Source organism: Sebastes umbrosus, chromosome 4 (assembly GCF_015220745.1).
Source record: "Sebastes umbrosus isolate fSebUmb1 chromosome 4, fSebUmb1.pri, whole genome shotgun sequence".
NCBI classification, from domain to species: Eukaryota; Metazoa; Chordata; class Actinopteri; order Perciformes; family Sebastidae; genus Sebastes; species Sebastes umbrosus.
In genome coordinates this window covers 36,495,620-36,516,505 of record NC_051272.1, presented here as the reverse complement: position 1 = coordinate 36,516,505, position 20,886 = coordinate 36,495,620, and the positions used below count along the sequence as shown (strand labels likewise).

Sequence of the window (20,886 nt, the reverse complement as noted above, 5' to 3'; positions counted from 1 at the left end):
CCGAACGTTTCACTGTGCAACCAGATAAAAATGGTAATCAATCATCACTAAAATGAATGAAATGTTGTATCAGAAGTATAATTAATTTACAAATGGACTGAAACAATGAAAATACAATTTCAATTAGATGGGAGTTAGTTTCAATAAGTCCTTTAAATAAAGTGGATTACTGAGCTCACACAAATCATGTTAGTCTGGATTAGTTCAACCAGGTTTGACTGCTGATCTCCACTGAACTCATCCTAAAACCCATTAAAGGGGCTGAAAACTTCTATCATTGTAGACCACTTTACACATCGGTTCTCACTTAAACATTAAAGGGTGTTTTTCTATTCATCAGTGTCAAACAAGCCAATTTAAAAAAAATTTAATTTCCAGGTTGTAAAACATTAGAACATGAAAAACGTCCACAGAGGAGGGAATACTGTTAAAGGGAGCTGAACTGTCACACATTTTGTCTGCCAGGTCATGAATCACTCACACTATGGAAGATAGGGCTGCACGATTATGGCCAAAATGCTTATCACGATTATTTCGATCAATGTTGAGATCACGATTATTTATCAAAATTATTCAAAGATTTTAGGGACAAAATATTTTTATTGCAAATTCATATTTAAATAAACAGAACGCTGCTTTCACTTTAATGTTGTGCTACATTCTAACCATCAAAAAACTTTTACTTAGTTATTATCATCTATAGTGGTTATTTATATAAAAACACACGACTCAAATGATAAAGTAAATAAGTGATCATATTTACTTTGAAAAATCTTGGAATTAGTTAGTCATATTTCCCTCTATTGCTCTGAAAACATCTCCTTCAAACAACTGGATTTATTCAAGTTTCTCACCAAAAACTACATTTTACAAGATTACATTTGAACGCATCATGCTAGCGTTATAATCTACCATCGCCCAATACTCATTGTAATGTGTAGAGCTTGAAGGCACCAGCTGTGTAGCGTGTGGCTCTGTTCAGCGAACTGTGATGACTCTGAGCAGCATCATGGAAATGAATTATAATAGAATAAGTTTCTGATTAAGTTAGTTAGTTCCAAGGTTATTTTAAGGTCGTTCCTCCACGTCTTATTTTGGACTTACAGTTGTGACAAATTGCAGCTTTATGTCTTCTTCAGTCACGCTGAAGAACTTTCACACCGACGACATGTGTGTGTGTGTGTTTGTGTGTGTGTGTGTGTGTGTGTGTGTGTGTGTGTGTGTGTGTGACGTTACTGACTGTGCCGCTGTGTGCCGTGGTAAAACCTTCATGTGACGGCTGCACACGTGTGTGTGATCTGCAAAAAATCGTATATACGAGACTGCTGAAAACCGTCCGGCTTCGATCGGCTGCTAACTGACGGTGTGTCTCTAGCTGTTAGTTTAGGAAGCGCTTGATTTATGCAGTGGAGCACATATTTTAAACGTCAATATAGCAGTCGGTCATGTTCATTTAATTGTGGGAAGCCAAAATTGTGATTAATATTGGATTAATTGTGTAGCCCTAATGGAAGATACAGTGAAGTAAGAGCATGAGAGTGAGAGTACCAGACATGTACAGGGTTGGTCTGTTTTTCACAGAGCACATGATGATAAAGAGTTATGAAAGATCGTCTGTGTTATCTGACTCCCATTTATCCACAATTAGCACTTCTTCTCTGAAGCTGGTGTTCCTGCTTTTTTTACAGGCCATATCATTCCCATCGGGGACCAGCGAGGCTAACGAACAGCAGCGCAGCCGGGTCAGGCTCTAGTCTAGAAATACGACTGCTTTGCAATACGCAGACGCTGTGAAAGAAATCTTTTGCCAGTTCCTCGGCCCTATAGCTATTAACGTTACGGCAGAACGATGTGTTCCACAAAAATAAACAGGAATCAAGCAGAACTATTTTAAATGACGGAATGCTTAAATGGTGTAGTTTCCATTTCTCTCTAAGGAGCCAGATTATCCTGTCTTTGAGTGTCTGTGTCCAGGGTTGCTGACTCCTTGACTCCTCAGCTTGCTGCTGCTGCTGCTGCTGGGAAATAGAGCGAGAGGAAAACACGATTATCCAGCTATGAAGCCTGGACCTGATAAGATAACGTTTCTGCTTCTCTCAGCTTCAGAGCAGAGGAAAAGCTCTACAGTCCCTTCACAAACCATATGCTCAGAAACCCTCCGTTTCAATAGAAATACATTCATCAAGATTGATTACAAATACCTTTTGAGGTTCAAAAACATGACATGATATTGTAGCCCGACCAAACTACACACTAGAGTCGACTATTTAAAGCTGCTGGGAGCTGCCTATATTGACTTTAAGAAAGCTCTGCCCTTTCAGCTTAATGCAACCCATTTTATCACCGATTAATCATTATCACCACTAGGGATGCACCGATACCGATACCAGTATCGGGTATCGGGTCCGATACTGTGCTCATGTACTCATACTCGCAAAACGGCTCCGATACAACAGCGCCGATACCACTTTACGGCAGCGTGACGTTAGCCTCTCGTCACCATCTTTTGGGTCCTATCGCACGCGCTCACGCTCCACCTCCCCGACGGTGCGAGCGAGATGGGTCGGTCGCGACGCACCGCCTCGTATGTGGGACTCCCCAGCCTGCCGTGTGTCCCTCACACCCTCCAGCTGGCTGTTAACGAGGGTCTTTTGGCATAGAGAAGTACTCGTATCGGTACTCGGTATCGGCGAGTACCCAAATGTAAGTACTTTTACTTGTACTCGGTCTGAAAAAAGTGGTATCGGTGCATCCCTAATCACCACTAATGTTGAGGCATTAGATATGAGACGCCGGGAGACAACTGACTGGGACATTTGCTATACTATCACTTTTTGGCACATAACAAAAAACAAACGAGAATTGTTTTCATTATTAACTGTTGCAAAGGATGACCAGAATGGATCTGAAGAGTATCTAGCAGTCTCGGCCTTTTAATGAATCGTCTCAAGACCGTAACTGAAGTTTAGCAGGCAGCTGTTCTAAGCAAGAAACCCACGGAGCACTAGCTGCTCAGCAGCAGACAGACACAGCTAGATAGCTGCAGAACACAGAGGAGCATTTAGCAGTTAAACAGACACATGTTTCAGTCAGAGCTGGAAGATGAGGGAATATCAGGCTTCTATTCATCAGGTGGACATAAACACTACTCCAAACAGATGATCATGTTTCCTGCTGACCCAAAAGCACTGGTGAAATACTAGTAACAACTACAAGTGCACTCGGAGAGGGCAGATCTCCGCCAAGGCAGGTTTCATGTACGTCGCTGCCCCCCTGTGGTGGCCTGTGGTGTTAATGCACAGGTTGAGCGGAGTTATTAAAAACCAATCCCGAAGCCAGATCATGATCCGGATCGCCACCAAAATCTAATGGATTGGTCATTGTGCCACACCACACCCCTCCAAAAAATGTCATTAAAATCCATCAAGGACTTTTGGAGTTATCGTCCAAACGGACAAACAAACAAACCAACCAACCAACAAACCAACAAACCAAACAACAAACCAATGCCGGTGAAAACATAACCTCAAAGGACTTGGAAGGAGGTAATAAAGCTGGTGTGAAATGGCAGAACCAATCATCCCAACCATGACTAGGGATGTCACGAGAACCGATACTTCAGTACCAGGTCGATGCCAAAATTCTAAAAATGTCAAAATATTACATCAAACCCGCTTCTTCTTACCTATATCTCTCTGAATGTCTAACAACACAGAGAAACAACTGTAGAGTCAGTGTGCAGTGAGTTCAGAGGATGGATACAGACCTCCCCCCCCACACACACACACACACACACTGACCATATTACTAACATTCTGTCAACTACACAGAGAGACACAGAATATTTCGGTTTGCAATACTGTAACAGTGTGACTTGTGGTTCCCTCCAGTGAGAAGTCAGGAAGTATTTAAATGAATGTTGATAATGATATTCCCATCGGGGCCATTTCAGGGCGGGCTCATAAAGGAACCGGGCCAGGCTGTTACTGTCTGTCTGTCTGTCAGTGTGGACGGCAGGTTATCACGTTATCACGTCTGTGGGCATTTTTCCAAGACTAATGGAAATACAATCAGAGTTTAACAACATGTAGCTCGTCTTTATTCAACAAGTGTGGGAGTGGGAGAGTGAGAGGGAGCGGGTGGAGCTCCTAATGACATACATATGATCCCAGTGTCTAAGAATGCATGACAACATCCAGGACAGCACCTACTTTTAATGACTCACAAAAAAAGCTCCATATAACAGTGGCTTTACTGTAAATATAAAGCACTAACAGTATGATGTACCCAGTGTCTGAAATGAACTTTTTCACTGCCTGCCATAGTGGCAGACAAGTCTTTTTTTTTTATCTGCCACTTTTGAAATCTCTGCGCTAAAGGAAGGAATAACATTTTAGATCTGATGTCATTCAATGTTCCATATATTTTACATAAAAAAACATTATATACACGGTAAATTACAGTGTTCCAATTACACCGTGGAGGGAGGGTAGTGTACACAGTACTGTACTGTACTTAGTTATTGTCATCTGTAGTGGTTATTTACATAAAAACACAATTCAAATGATTATGATTATTTAAATATTTGCTCTGATTAAAAAATTTTTTTGGCAAGCTGCTTAGAGCTACTGTTATGAAGTTAAACAGGTCATAATTCTCTCTCTAATATCTATTTTATATTGATGTGAAAACATCTCCTTCAAACAAATGGATTTATTCAATTTATTTATTATTATTTATAAAACTTAATTTTACGAGATTACATTTGAACACATCATGATAACGTTGTAATTAACCTTCACCCAATAGTACTTTTTCCTCAGCAGACTTTGAACGCCTCATAATAATAACTGAATGGCACCTCCGTTAACGTTAGTAGCTCCGCTATTTATCCAGTCAGGACTGTGCTGCCCACCGGCTGCTAACAGGTAACGTACCGTACTGTACTAGAACTTAAAGCCTCTAAGACATAAAGAGGTTAATTCCCGCCCCTTCTGGTGGACCAGAAATATCAGACTGTGAAAATACGTAATTAGAAAGACGACACAACCAAAAGTCGCGTAGTGACATCTCTGTAGGAGGCGTGTGTTTCCTACTGGGATGAACTCACACCAGTAACGGGTCTGATCCTTCTTTCTCTTCACGGCTGATAAAAAGACCAGGAGTCTCTGATAAAACACATCAGGTCAGATAGCGTTTAATTTTTGCATGGAACATAGCTAAGTTAGCTAGCTAGCTGATGTTGTGCGAGACGAGAGATATAGTTCACTGAGCGGTTTCAAAGAAATACTAAATGATACTACGACAAATTGAGACTTTTTTGGACTTGAAATATAATATTTTAAATTGACAAACATATGTGTGATTCATGGAGCAATTCAAACGGGATCAAAAAAATATTTGTCTCTCTCCGTTAACTAACGTTCATATTTTTTCTGAAATAAGGTCCCATGGTGGTCCAATGGAAGGGGCGGGACTTAGGCACTTTACTAACGTGTGCTCACTTTGTCATTGTCTACCGTTGAGTTCATTTTCCTATTTTGAGTGAAAACACTGGTCAAATGTGTTGCTATTAAATTCAGTGGTGAGCAATTCATGTAATTTGGTCCAGGAGCGCGTGGAACACATTAGCTGAGCTAATCTCTCTAGTCACACCACTGTGTCTCTAAATCAGATTTAAAAAGATGGTCCAATTCAATGTTCTCAATGTTCTGTCTGAGTTGTCGATGTTCCCGAGCGTGGGAATTCAATGTGAATCATTTTTCATTTGCTGGATCTGCAGATCTACATTGAAACATACTTTTCTCGATATAGTTAAGCATGCTCTAAACATGCTTAATCATGCTACACACAGTGATGTTACCAAACCAGGGTAAAACCCACAGGATAGACATGGTGGTTTCTGTCCAGTGGGTGGTGCTTGGTGAGGGCATGTTTCAGCAATAACTGGGCCTTCTGTTTGACACTCTCACTGTACACCATAACATTTCCCTGAAGAGATAACCCAACAGGTGTGCTGTGTCCAGATTCATATTCGTCTCATTGGAGTTGCAGTTGGACTATTTTCCAGAATATGAATTTTAAAGGGACTGTTTGTAACTTCTTACACGTATAAATCATTGTGGGTCGGTGTCCCATGCGCGCTCGCGTGTGGCTACGCTGTTCAGCCTCAGACTCCAACACAAACTACACGGAAGCACCAAAGCCTCTTGGTTGTATCTAGTGAAGCCCGTCTGTTAAACAGTGTTGGCTGCGGTCGGAGGACGCGGGGGAGACCGTAGCTTTGGTCTCCAGGACCGGAGTCTCTGCTGTACTCTGCTCCTCTGCCTGCCTTCACTCACTCAGAAGAGTTAGTTTAGCTCTGGGAATATCTAGTGAACGTTTGTTCAGAAATAACTGCTGCAGCTCCTCCAGACCAACAGAGGTTTCCCGTGTCTTGTGAAGTGACGGGGCTCCACAGAGAGAAACGTTATCGTCTCCGACCAAAACTCCGGTGTCTCCCCTGTTCCCTCCGGCCGCGGTTGGAAGGCTGAGGCAGGAAAAGCCAACACTAGGATCAGCAGTGATTCATGGAGAGACCTTCGTCTGGTCAGCTAACATTACTGCCAAGCAGGTGAAATATAGAGTGATATTGTGGTTTTAGCTGACGTGTGTCTCCTCACTGTTTTGAGTGATGCTCGATCATGTCTATGTAGAGCGGGCAGCAGGGCGAGCAACAGGACGCTGACTTTCGTTGACTTAACGGCTACAGGTGTTGCTGTTAACAAGACATTTCTGATTCTTACAAACAGTCCCTTTAACAGAAGGAAAAATATAAACAATTCATTGCAGTGAACATCATTTTTTATGTGATGTAACATACATCTAGTATTTTTAACAACATGACGAGATTGATTTCAACCACAGCGCTCATCCCTACAGCATGTGATAACTCTGAGACAAACAGGCACATGGGCCTGGCAACAAAATAGCCATGAGCTAATTCACGCATGAGCGCACACACACACACACACACACACATACACACATAACACACACACACACACACACACACATACACACAGGGACATTTCAGAAGCATCACATGAGAAAAAGATTAAAGACGAACAGGAAACAATGACTGGATGACTTTTCAGACTCAAACATCTTCCCCAGCTTCCCTCTACTCTATGTATCTGCTGAATCAGAAACACAGCAGTACGGGCTAGAAATAGCAGGATATCTGCTTTTGCAGGCTCAATCCATTAGATATCAGAGAAAAAACAGAGCGGATCAGCAGATCAAAAAGTACCCAGAATGCAACATGACATGACTGAAGCAAAAAGTAATGAGGTCCAAACGTGGGTGTACATCTTGTTACTCATCAACTGAAGGAGATAAAGAGAGACAGCTGCAGTCATCTGAACAGATTTGCACCACCAGCGTTTTGTACTTACGTGAGTATTGTGTAAATTCATACAGTAGGATGTGTCACAGAGACAAGCAGCAAGCTGCTGCTCTGTAGGAAAACAACCTTCTTCATTGGTTTGAGTAAACAAAATCATTGCATGATAAATGATCTGTTTAAAGCCAAAGCTCACGACTTATGTGCTCACACTGTACGGTCCGATCATCAGCCACGACCTGAGTGCTCACACTGGACGTGTAAAATAGGCCCCTGAGGGCCGTTCTGGCCGTTGACAGTTGTCAATAAAGATTTGTTTGAAAGCTCAGAGGCAGGTAAAGTGTGTTTGCTAGCAGAGGTCTGTACGGGTCACAATGCTAACCATGCAGAAACGTGCTGCCTTCATCATCTGTGACATCCTGTCTGCTGAAACATCTAAAACAAAAAGAGGCAGCAGCATAACGTTATCTGGACTCGCTGTGGCGAGGAAGATGTGGACTGAATGGCTTGTCCATTTTGCAGAGAGAATTGGAGGGAAGCTAGCTACGTTTTACTAGATCTATTGTAACCTACATTGTTATCTTACTGCAGAGTATTAGGGCCACATTGAGGAGAAAAAAATTAATCTGAGATTTACGAGAATAAAGTCATGTTTACGAGAAAAAAAAGTCATAATATTATGAGAATAAAATCAGAAGTTTACGAGAAATAAAGTCGTAATATTCTGAGAATAAAGTCATACGTTTAAGAGAAAAAAGTCGTAGCATTGTGAGAATAAAATCATAATATTATAAAGTGGAGCATCTTGGGAAGTTCTACTTTAGTAAAAGTTTCACAAATAAGGAAATACTTCATCTTTTGGCACATCAGCACCACATTATCATCAGTATCAGGACCTTGAAGTTTATTCCGAAGAACCACACGGACCTGATGGGGAAATTGCCTCTTTTGTGGAGGAGGAAATTACTTTTTTTCTCGTAAAGTTTTGACTTTATTCTCGTAATATTACGACTTTTTTTCTCGTAAAGTTATGACTTTATTCTCATAATATTACAATTTTTTTTTCGTAAAGTTTTGACTTTGTTCTCGTAATATTACAACTTTTTTCTGTAAAGTTATGACTTTATTTTTGTAATATTCCGTCTTTATTTGTCATAAAGTTATGATTTTATTCTCGCAATATTAAGACTTTTTTTTGAAATAGTACGACTTGATTCTCATTAAATTACAATTTTTTTTCTCGTAATATTATGACTTTATTCTCGAAATCTCCGATTTTTTTTTCCTTCTATGTGGCCCTAATACTCCGTCGTATTATCTTGACGTTGGGGAATCGGCTCGTGGCTCTGCTTCAACTGTTCAAAAGCCTGTGGTCGGCCGACCCAAATCTGTGTCAGAAATTCATCCGAGTTAATCGGTCCTCGGTCCACTCTGTGCACTGCGCGGCAAACAACGGCAAAATGAGTCATGCGGCTCAAAATGCGGGCCGGAAACGGGCTAGAATCGTACAGTGTATGCCCAGCTTTACCTGTCTGTGTGAGCATCGCTTATGGCCTGAATCGTGGTTTGAGAGTATCCTTTTGAAAGGTTTGTGAAGGTCACTTTAAAGGTCACTGTAACACTAACAAGAATGGAAATGAAGAAGAAATCAGCATGGTTTTTAGGGTATTAAAAGCAAAATATTTCAAGCCCGCTGTAAAGGCATCTGACAAAATGACAGACTTGACGAGGCGCTGATTTATATCTACAATAATCCGCTTATACTCGAGACGGCAACAAACCGAGCTCCGGCTCAACACTGTCATTCCTGAAGACCTCATGCCTGAACAACACATGGCACAGTCTCTCTCTGATTGAATCCAGTGGTATCAGACGCTGCTTTGTTAACAACAGTCAGCTGATGGATAATGCTTCTAATCTGATAACACAGTCCACACACACACACACACACACACACACACCCTGACACACACCACCACAACAAGTTGAGATGCAGCCCAGGAAATTACATCAAAAATCAGTCTGTGGCGGGAACAATAAGCATCTGTCAGGGGCCAGAGGAGCTCCCCCCTCTTCCTCTTCCTCACAAACAGCTCTTCTCTCTTTTCCAAACGTCTTCATGGCCTCAATCTAACGGAAGGAATGTGATACATAGAAAAATGAAAGATTGGAAAGTGAAATGAAAGCTCAGCGCTCACCTTTCTGAGCCAGGAGAAGTGCCTGTAGAAGTCAATGGGAGTATCCATGCTCCCAGCCCATAGCTGCCCGACCTGTCTCCTCTGTGTCCCGGTCCCGCTCTACCATACTGTCCAGCCCACACACGGGGACAACGTAAGACCGGATTCCTGAGCTAGCAGACTGCTGTAGCATGTGAGCACTGTCATGAAAGTGTGTGTGTGTGTGTGTGTGTGTGTTGTTCTCAGCTGTGGAGGAGGGCGTTTTACGATCCGAGTGGGACAACTCCCCCAGTTTGTCCCCCTCCTCCCGCGCAGCTCTTCTCTCTTTTCTCTCTTCTACTTCCTCCACATGTTCTGTTCCCTCACTTTATCTCTCCTTCCATCACACACTCTCTGTCCCTCCTCACCCTCCTTCCTCTCTTCCTCTCTGCTCTGGTTGGAGTTGTTCTTCTCTTCTTCTCCTTCACCTCCTTTCACTTCCCTCCTTCTCCTACTCTCTTTTGTTTTTTTTTCGTCTTCTCTCTCTCCGGGCTCAGCCCAGAGAGGACGGGGGTGGTGGGAGGGTCTGCACTTTTTTTCTTCTTTCTCTGTCATCTGTTTATGTCGAAGTCTTGGCCCATGCTCTCTCTCTGTTTCTTTCTCTCTCTCTGTGCGTCTCTGTCTCTCTCTCTCTCTCTCTCTCTCTATGTGTCTCTGTTTCGCTCCCTCTCTCACTCTCTCTCTCTCTCCCTGTCTCTCTGTCTCTCTTTCTATCATCTTCATGTTTAACTCCGTTAGCTTAGGTTTCCATTTTCTGTATATTTTACAAAACCGTTGACCATAACAATATCAGCCAACTAGAGAGCTTCTTGTGATGGATCACACCGGCCACAACACCAAATCAGGCCAGGGGCGTAAAGTGTGTGGGGGGGAGGGCCCCTTCTTATCCCCTACTTCGGCGCCCTTGCTCAGTCCACACCCATCTTCAAACTACAGACCTGTAAAGTTTCCTGACTGCATCTGGCACAGTTGTGACACTATCGCGGTGACACATTCTGTCCACAGACGGACAGACAGACAGACAGGCAGACAGACAGGCAGACATGCAGGCAGACAGACAGAGAGACTCATAAGGTGAAAACAATACCAGCATCGCTGTTGCGACTGCTATATATTATAACTGCCCTGTAGATTATGGGCTATTCAAAATGTCTTCAAATGAGTGTGTGTGTGTGTGTGTGTGTGTGTGTGTGTGTGTGTGCGTGCGTGTGTGTGTGTGTGTGTGTATGTTTGAAACTGATCACATAACTTGATGTTGTGTGTGTTGTATATTGTGTACCTCTGAGTCTAATGAGCCCAAATGATACTTTCCACATGTGCAGAGCTGCAAGGCTCTGTGAGACGTGCATGTCCTCATCTGGTCCATGAGAGTAAATTTACATCTACGACGCCCAAAGTTTACGTGCACATGGACTGTACATGTGTAGAACACGTCCACATAGGCCTAATGTAGTACATAGTGTACAGAGCAGGGTGGGTCCGTTTTGCAGTATGAAGGACTATAAAAGGATTACTGTTGATGGGTCAAATAACATGGTAATTATATCATAATAATAAACGTTATCTATATACCACTTTTCTTAACAAGGTTACAATGTGCTTTACAGATTAAAAAAAAAAAGGCAGATAAAAACAGAGATTTATTTACATAATGCTGAGATGATAACCGTTTAAAAGTGGGAGAAGGAAACAGGATTATTATTGTTGGTGGGAGGATTTCGTGGATTGGGTGAAATTTGAGAGCGAATGCTCTCTATCTTTCCAAGAAAATGAGCAGTAAATGTCTGTGTCCAAGCAGTATTAGGGCCAGGTATACAAGGAGGAAAAATGAGGAAGAACTTTTTTTTACATTTTGAATCTCAAGAATAAAGTTGAAATGTCGAGAATAAAGTCAAAATTTCAGTATTCAATAGTTTGAGTTATTCTTAAAAAATTCTATGTTTATTCTCAACATTTCAATTTTATTATTGACATTTCGACTTTATTCTCAAAATGCCAAAAAAAAAAAAAAAAAGATTGTCCTCCTCTGATTTCTTATTTCTTATGCCTGGCACTAATACTTAAAGTTATATTCTATTCTAAACCTGTTCTTGACATTTTGACTTTATGCTCAAAATCAAGCGGCAACCTGCGGTGCTGAGAAGTGAAGCCAACACGGAAGTGCCAAAAACTGCAGTTCATTGAATGGCCACTTGAGGCTGGCTCCAAACGGGAGTCAGCCCCCATAGACACCCATGTTAAAATGACCGACTTTACAGCAGAAATAAACATGTTTACAGCCTGGTACAAAAAATGGTTTTGGTGAATTTTTATACAACTCATCCTTTTAAATGATATTAGCTAGCTGTCTGCTAGGTGTCACATCTGCTAATTCGAGTCATTGAACTTAGCCTCTCGGCCGTGTTTGTGATATTGGTTCCTTTTGGAGATATTTCAATGAACATATCAGACAAATAATATATTATTAGATATATTCTATATACCGATCTGACAAAACAGAGGACTCTAAGAAAAAAGTAGGAGGCGTGTGCTTTATGGTGAATAACGTTAACGTTCATTCACAAATTGAAGGAGCTGACGGGATTGCATTTCTGTGGAGTTGTAACGTTACCTTGTACGATTTCGTGTGACAAATAAATTTACTGATTGACTGAAGAAGTCTGTGCTCCAGTTTTTTTCGGTGAGTGAAATTCTAACGTTAGTATTATTTTATGTATATGTTAGCACCGGTACCAACTGGCAACCGAGAGCAACAGTAATGGAACCCGTTCTCACTCCATGCCCCGTGCACGGAGGTCCCCCGCTAACTGGCTCAGAACATACCGGAAAAGTCCACGGAGTTTTGCTGGCGGTGACCTTTGCTGGTGTGTTGGCCGTTAGGCTACTGTTGGTTAACGTTAGCCGGCTACACAGAGTAGCATGTAGCCTGTTCTCTTCCATGATATAGCCCGACTTCTTAGCCTAAGCTTCTTAGCCTTAGCTAGCTAGCTTGGTAGCTTGGAGCTAGGTGGGTGTTTCTCAGTAACCAGGCTTCAGGCAGCCTCAGCTCCATCCATGCTCCACCTCTTTGCCCATTTTTGGATTAGCTGGAGACGTTTATGCCGAGATGGCGACGGTCGGGGTCACCGGGAGCCGCCCACTTTGAGCTTCATTTTGTTCCTCAGAAACATATGGTTGACGTCACGGAGACTGCGTCCATATTTTATACTGTCTATGCTCGAAATGCAAAATGAAAAGATAAATCTTCCTCCTCTAATTTTTTTGTCCTCATGCCTGGCCCTGATATTCTTCCGTAAGTTCAAGATCTGTACAGGATGAGAGACAAACAAGGCTAGAAAGAGGATGTACATCTTGGCTATTATTATTTCATTGGTTGGAATACTGATTTTTGACAGTATAGAGGTATTTTAGTAACAATAGTAACATATTCAGCTTGGAAAGGAGCTATTTCTTCCATCTGCAGAATGACCTAAACTCATGTAATGTGTAATTATTAGCTTGCTAGCTGTACCGCTAATGCTAGCTAACTAAAACATCAAGTAAAACATGCTTTCATGTCACCTTCAGCTGAATACTTCAAACTGCACTGTCATCTGGCAACAACAGTTGTTGATGATATATTAATGCTGTGATATCATAGACTCAGGTAGACATTACTCCTCTACTGTCTATTTTTACATAGACAATAGTTGTTGATGATATATTAACGGTGATGTCAACCTTTAAAGTGATTTCGAACTTTTAAAGCTGCTTTAATAAACATTTTGTGTCTTTCAGCTTATTGTTTTGGTGTATTGCTCTCGTCAGCGTTGTTTCCAGACGTAGCAGGCAACTGTTTTCACCAAAACAGCTCTGATGAGCCCACAGTACATGTGCAGTAGCAGCCTAACTCCAGGCAGCAGACAGAAACAGTTAGTTAAGTGGAGCTAAGAGCCAGATATTTCTTTCAGGAGTGGGTGAATGTTGGACTCACATTTGTAAGTCCAAATCAATGGTTGCTCTGTGACTGCTACATGTGTAAATACTAACTGTCTACTAACATATATCAGCTGTAAAAGGTGATAATGTGTCTATGTCGTGTTACAGATTGTTGTGCTGCCTGAAGTGGCGAAAAAAACACTTTCTCTTTGGCAAATACATTCTGTTTGGGAAGTTTGGGAAAACTAAAGATTGTCACCTCTGTAAGGAACACAGGAACATCATCTGAAGACATGCTACCAGGGTCTGAAATTAGCACCCGTGAAATCATCAAGACACCCGCCACTTTTGCAGGCAGGGAAAACGCTAGAGATGGGAAAAGAGAACAGTAGTTGTCCGCTTTCTTGGCATCTCATGCCTCCGTGACTATCGACTCCTCTTATTGATGCTTTCCGACAGTTACACATGCACAATGACGCATACGCACGCCGTATCATGTTTCAGTTTGTTTTGGACCGGAGCCACGGTGGAGAGAAAAAAAAGCACTCAACAGCATGGCGCTACTAAACCTGAGGGGACGCACCCTATTATTCCCTGATAATGCTTCACTGTGAACAACAAACCTGTGCTGAAATCAGCAGGAGGAGCGTTAGTGACGTTAGCTGTTAGCAGCCGTTAGCAGCACAGTCCTGATTGGATAAATAGCAGAGCTACTAACGTTAACAGAGGTGCCATTGAGTTATTATTATGAGACGTTCATTGTCAGCTCAGCAAAATGACCATTGGCTGAAGGTACTGTAAATTACTATGTTATCATGATGCGTTCAAATGTAATCTCGTAAAATAATTTTTTTGGCAAGAAACTTGATTAAATCCAGTTGTTTGCAGGAGAAGTTTTCACATCAATATAAAATAGATATAAAAGAGGGGATTATGACCTGTTTAACTTCATAACAACTTACCAAGATTTTTTTTAATCAAAGCAAATATTTAAATATTCATAATCATTTAAATTGTGTGTTTTTATGCAAATAACCACTATAGATGACAATAACAAAGTAAAGTACTGTGTACACTACCCTCCCACCCCCGAAAAATAGGGCTCTCCCGGAAGCTACGGTTTAATTGGAACACTGTAATTTACCATGTCTATAATGTTTTTTATGTAAAATATATCGAACATTGAATTACATCAGATCTAAAATGTTATGTCTTCATTTAGTGCAGGGATTTCAAAGGTGGCAGATAACATTTCTGAGTGGCAGACAAAAAAGAATACTTGCCTGCCACAGTGGCAGGAAGTGAAAAAAGTTAATTTCAGACCCTGCATGCTACTGTCTCTGGGTCAGCTGTAATGAGCAGCACTCACGGGATATCACAACTTCCTGCCAATAATACACTGATGATGCTTCCTGTGTTTACATGTGTGTGTGTGTGTGTGTGTGTGTGTGTGTGTGTGTGTGTGTGCAGACTGGTTCCTCTGGTCAGCAGGAACAAGCAGGAAGGTGGAGACGGTGGATAGTATGAGGACAAAGAGGGAGCAGCCAACCTTACATATACAGTATAATAGATGTGTATTAGCTGCCTTGATAATCTGCCAGGCTTTTGAGCTTCACAGGAACTGCTCTCCACTGGAAAAACACTCCCTTTGGTAACAGTTGACAGAGGATTGTGGATTATCACAATAACTGGGATGCTGTTTCTGGAAACAAATGTTTCTTTTGAGTTTTTCAAAAGCACCTTTTCAATGCTGCTAACCCTAAAACCTACAGTTCTATTAGCTGTAATCAGCTGTAAATGATCTTTTCCTAACCTTAACCATATACCATAGTGGCCATGCGCAGATGCAAATGTAAAACCTTGATAATAAAAGCAAATTGTACAACATATACACTAGTAAACACTTAAAGGGACTGTTTGTAACTTCTTAAACGTATAAATGATTGGGGGTCGGTGTCCCATGCGCGTTCGCGTGTGGCTACACTGTTCAGACAAGACTCCAACACAAACTACACGGAAGCACCAAAACCTCTTGGTTGTATCTAGTGAAGCCCGTCTGTTAAACAGTGTTGGCCGCGGTCGGAGGATGCGGGGGAGACCGTAGCTTTGGTCTCCAGGACCAGAGTCTCTGCTGTACTCTGCTCCTCTGCTCCTCTGCCTGCCTTCACTCACACACCGCGCTCGTTCTCACTCTTTCGCTCCACTCTCACATGCATGCGCGCACACTACACACTACAGCGAGTAACGTTATCGTCTCCGACCAAAACTCCGGTGTCTCCCCTGTTCCCTCCGGCCGCGGTCGGGAGGCTGAGGCAGGAAAAGCCAACACTAGGATCAGCATTGATTCATGGAGAGACCTTCGTCTGGTCAGCTAACATTACTGCCAAGCAGCTGGGATATAGAGTGATATTGTGCTTTTAGCTGACGTGTGTCGCCTCACTGTTTTGAGCGATGCTCGTTCATGTCTATGTAGAGCGAGCACAAGCGCGAGCAACAGGACGCTGACTTTCGTTGACTTAACGGCCACAGATGTCGCTGTTAACAAGACATTTCTGATTCTTACAAATAGTCCCTTTAAAGTACCCATTTCTGCTACTTTGAACTCGACTCGGTGTATAATCAGCAGCTGATGTTGTCTTTACCTTCTGAATATTTCCAGAAGCATATTGTGAGGAGGGCTCACAACCAGAGCACCTTGTATACTGTAAACATGGTGGTGGACGTGTGTCAACAAGTTTGCAGCAGGAAACAACACGGTCTGCATGTGTCAGGGTGAAAAAAACAATATGCTCCTTTAAAAACATCCACATATTTTTATGGTTAAAACTTGTAAAAAATCAAAACCAATGAGCCTTTATTGAAGATTATTAAAGGCATAGCATGGATCCCTTTAGGAGACTACGGTGACGTTTTGCTAGTATAATTACAGCAGTTTCACTTGAGATGGAATATTGCTTCGAGGGAAACAACGCAGGCACTGAAGTCGGCTGACGGGTTTCACCTGATTCTAAACACATCACATCTAGTCCATCGACTGAACCTCTCTCCTCTATATGGTCAAATAAAGTAAATGAATAGATTAATAAAGACAACCCCTAAAGAGATAACAACTGGGACAGAAGGGGAGGAGTGACTAAGAGAAAGGGAGAAAAGGGGGAGAGAGAGAGAGAGAGAGAGAGAGAGAGAGAGAGAGAGTTGGAGGAATCCAAGTAAGAAACAAAGACAGAAAGAAAAAGAGAGGGGAGGGGTTGGCCAGAGACTGTGTGCAACATGTGAGACATCTGCTGTCGAAACAATGTAAGAGCTCAAAAAGCTGCTGAACCGGATCCAAGATCCGCTTTTCCCTTTTCAGCCTCAACTGTCTCAATCAGTGTGTAACGCTGCTGCTTTCTGAGCAGAAAACAGCAGCCTCTGCAGGACAACACTCAGCAACAGCAACAGACTGAGTAGAACAGCTGTATGTCAGTGAGTTCAGCAAGAAACAGGAGAAATTCAAAACAACAACATTCAAAAACAGAAAAAAAAGACCTTCTGACTATATAATGCATAGCAAAAATAGTACATCCAATACATTGAGACAAACATTGAGAGATCTTTCACCATGTTTGAGTTTCAGTCTGATCTCACCTTCACAGTCCTGAGCAATGCAATCCTCCTGCCAGAGCCTGGAGCGCCTGACTACTACACTAGTACCTCATTTACAACACACTCATGTCAGAAAGAAGAGGGAGGGCGTCCAAACATGCAGAGTAGCAATGAGAGGGGGAGAGTGGCAGTATGCAGTGGAAAAGAGAGAGAGAGAGGGAGGGAGGTAAAATAGTGAGGGATGTTGTAAACAGAGAAGTTGGAGCGGCTGAGAGGCCATGCAAGATAGACGGAGGGTGTGAGGCGGGCAGCTCAGCGCAGGAAGTTGATCATAGGCGAGTTGTAATAGTGTCCCTGAGGACAACTTGATGGAACCCGTCCCAAACCTCTCCCCTTGTTTTCTTCCCTCCTTCCCTCGCTGTGAAAACACTGCAAAGTATAGCTACAAACAGCACAGTGTCATCAGTGTCATTAAAGCCAGGTTTACATGTAGCCTCTGTAGCTCCACCCAAGCTGAGTTACCAACAGGGAAACACAGGCTACTGCCCCGGGGCCTCAGACCCCCATGGGGCCCGAGAAGCCCCGTGTTTATTGTGTGACGATAAGTTGTGTGTAATTTAATGTAAGCACGGCCACAGAAGCAAGCTGTAAACACTATAGCGGCATACGGTATTATCACTGTGAATAGGGATGCTCCGATACCGATACCAGTATTAGGTATCGGGTTCAAACTGTGCTCATGTACTCGTACGTGCAAAACGGCTCCGATACAACGGCACCGATACCACCTTACTTTCACTCCACCTCCCCTACGGTGCGGGCGAGACGGGCCGGTGGTGTGCCCGACTCTGCTGGGCCAGGATCCCACCTCAGCCGGCGCGCGCCGGCTCTCACTTTCATTGCGCCACGGGGTTTTGCTTGCACCCTCTGACTCGCGTGTTCGAGCAGTCTCTGGGCGGCGTCAATCACTGCTCACGAAACTGCCGATCTCCGCCGATCAAACTGTCAACTGTCAATGTTTTATTACAATAGTGCACAGCTCTGTTCACACATTTCTCTCTTCTAGTAGGTTTTTTACTTATTGTACGTACATTTTTTATTTCACACCATGCCAATAAAGCCCCATTGAACTGAAACTGAGAGAGAGATGATGATGATGATGATGATGATGATGATGATGATGATGATGAAACAGGTGAATAGATGGCACAGAGACCCAATGAGCCCTGAGTTTACTCTCACACAGACATGCCAACCTACTGCAGCAGAGAATAGCTGTTCTGTAGCACAGCAGCTAAATTCCTCTCCTCTCCCTCTGAGCCGACAGCTGACCCGTCTCACTGAGACTCAAACTGTCCCTCTGTGTTTGATTAAATATCTGAAGTGATGCAGGCCTGGTGTGCGACATCATTTAAAGGTCCCATATTGTAAAAAGTGAGATTTTCATGTCTTTTATATTATAAAGCAGGTTTAAGTGTTATGGAAATACTGTTAAACTATCAAAACGCTCAATATACGGAGAAACACACACAGCCCGTATTCAGAAATTGTGTGTTTGAATCAAGCCGTGTTGCAGTGTATGTGAATGACATCAGCTTACAGGAAGTAAACATGGACCAAAGCTGTTGCCTAGCAACAGAATTCCGTTGAAATGCACTAAGACGGAGCGTTTCAGACAGAGGGTAAATACAGGTATATTCAGGCAGACAGTATGAGGAAAATAAAGGATTTGGATGTTTACAGCATGTAGACATGTTCCAGTACAAACACAAAATACAAGTATGAACCTGAAAATGAGCCCGATATGGGTCCTTTAAATATAAAGCTGAACGGCTCTGACCATAGAATGTCACCTTAGAGGTGTAGAAAAATATAGTTGTGTAGAACCAGCACTCCCTGAAACAGCCTCATGTTCTAATTACTGCTGGATGAACACATGAATCCAGCCTCATAACTCAGACGAAGAGAGAAAAGAAGAGAAAAACACACATTGTGCACTATAAACATAAATATTCCCTGAACATAGAACAGCTGGCTCTTTTGCTTAACATGTTGCATATCTCTGAGAGCGTCAACATCACAATGAATATAGTTATGGAGCTTGTGCTTTACTGGGCAATCCATCCTGTTCTGAGTGCCAGTGAACGCAACTTTTATTAGCGGAGACATGTCCACTGAGCAAACAGTGCAACGTCTAACCCAGCTGTGTAATCTCTAAGGGCAGCGAGACTTTCACCACTAATTCATAATGTCATGAGCAGCTTTGTAAACCTTCTGGTCATTAACACAAGATGGTCGGTCCATCACTTTGGTCCTGACTGAAATATCTAAACAACTACCAGATTGGTTCTCATGAAAATGTGATGGTCCCCAGAGGATGACTCCTATATTGACCTTTCTTCTAGCGCAACCGTGAGGTTCAAATTTGTGGCTTTGAGTCAAATGTATTCACAACTATTGGATGGATTGCCGCGAAAATTTGGAACGGACATTCTTTTTTTTCATACTTCATTTTTTCGAGGTTGTTTTCATATATGCAATTTACAGTTCGTAATTACAATAGTTTATAAACCAATTTTTTAAATAGTTGAGCTTGGAGACGAACAAAATAAGTACACTAGGGAAAACAACTTCAGTATTCAAAATTGAAATAAAATTAAGAAAAAAAAAGTATTAATAATAATAATAATAATAATAATAATAATAATAATAATAATATTAATATTAATAAGAAAAGAAAATAATTTAAAAAAATTATAATAATAATACAAACAAAAGAAAGTAATAATAATAAATTAAATAAGCAAATAAGTTAATAGAGAAAAAAAACGGAACGGACATTAATGTGGATGGATTATAATCACTTTGGTGATTCTCTGAATTTTCATCTAGCGCCACCATCAGGTCCAAATTTCAATTTGTCCAATAATTTCATGACTAAATAGTTGCAAAACTAACAACTTTCTCATCAGCCTCAGCTCTACTTTGAGTTTAGAATGAATTAGCAAATTTTGCATGCTAACTCAATAAACTACAAAACATTATACCTACTTAGCATTAGCATCAGCATGTTAGCATTGTCATTGTGCACCAAACAGAACAGACACGCTACTATTTGAATCAATGTAGCCGTCTACACAGGCTGCATTTTAAACACAGATTTTTACACTTCAAGAACAGACAACACACCTTCTTCCGTTTTACATGTGTAACTACTGTAACTGTGTTTTACGCACTGAACGCTGCCATAATTTGGTTGACCTACAACCATTCAGGTTGTCCCTGAATGTATTGTGTGCGTGCTCACAACCAGACCACCTCACCTCCTGTGTGGACATGTTTAAAGGTCCCATATCATGCTCATTTTCAGGTTCATACTTGTATTTTGTGTTTCTACTAGAACATGTTTACATGCCGTAATGTTCAAAAAAACTTTATTTTCCTCATACTGTCTGCCTGAATATACAGTACCTGTATTTACCCTCTGTCTGAAACGCTCCGTTTTAGCGCATTTCAACGGAATTGCAAAAGAATTGCGTTGCCTGGCAACAGCTTGGGTCCATGTTTACATCCTGTCAGCTGATGTTATTTACATACACTGCAACCAGAAATAAACAGGGACACATGAAGAACGTTTACGTTTAAAACCGTGTAATGGTCTATATATTGTACATTTGTGACATCACAAATGGACAGAAATCCTAACAGCTTGCTTCAAACGCACAATTTCTGAATACGGGCTGTATGTATTTCTCTGTATATTGAGTGCTACGATACTTTCAC

At 41.9% G+C, this 20,886-nt stretch overlaps 1 protein-coding gene across 3 annotated transcripts in view; it reads right to left on the bottom strand.

The window, feature by feature from the left end:
* Nucleotides 1-20,886, bottom strand: part of ppfibp2b (PPFIA binding protein 2b) — a 111,096-nt gene that overhangs the window by 52,723 nt on the left and 37,487 nt on the right. The window lies entirely within an intron of this gene.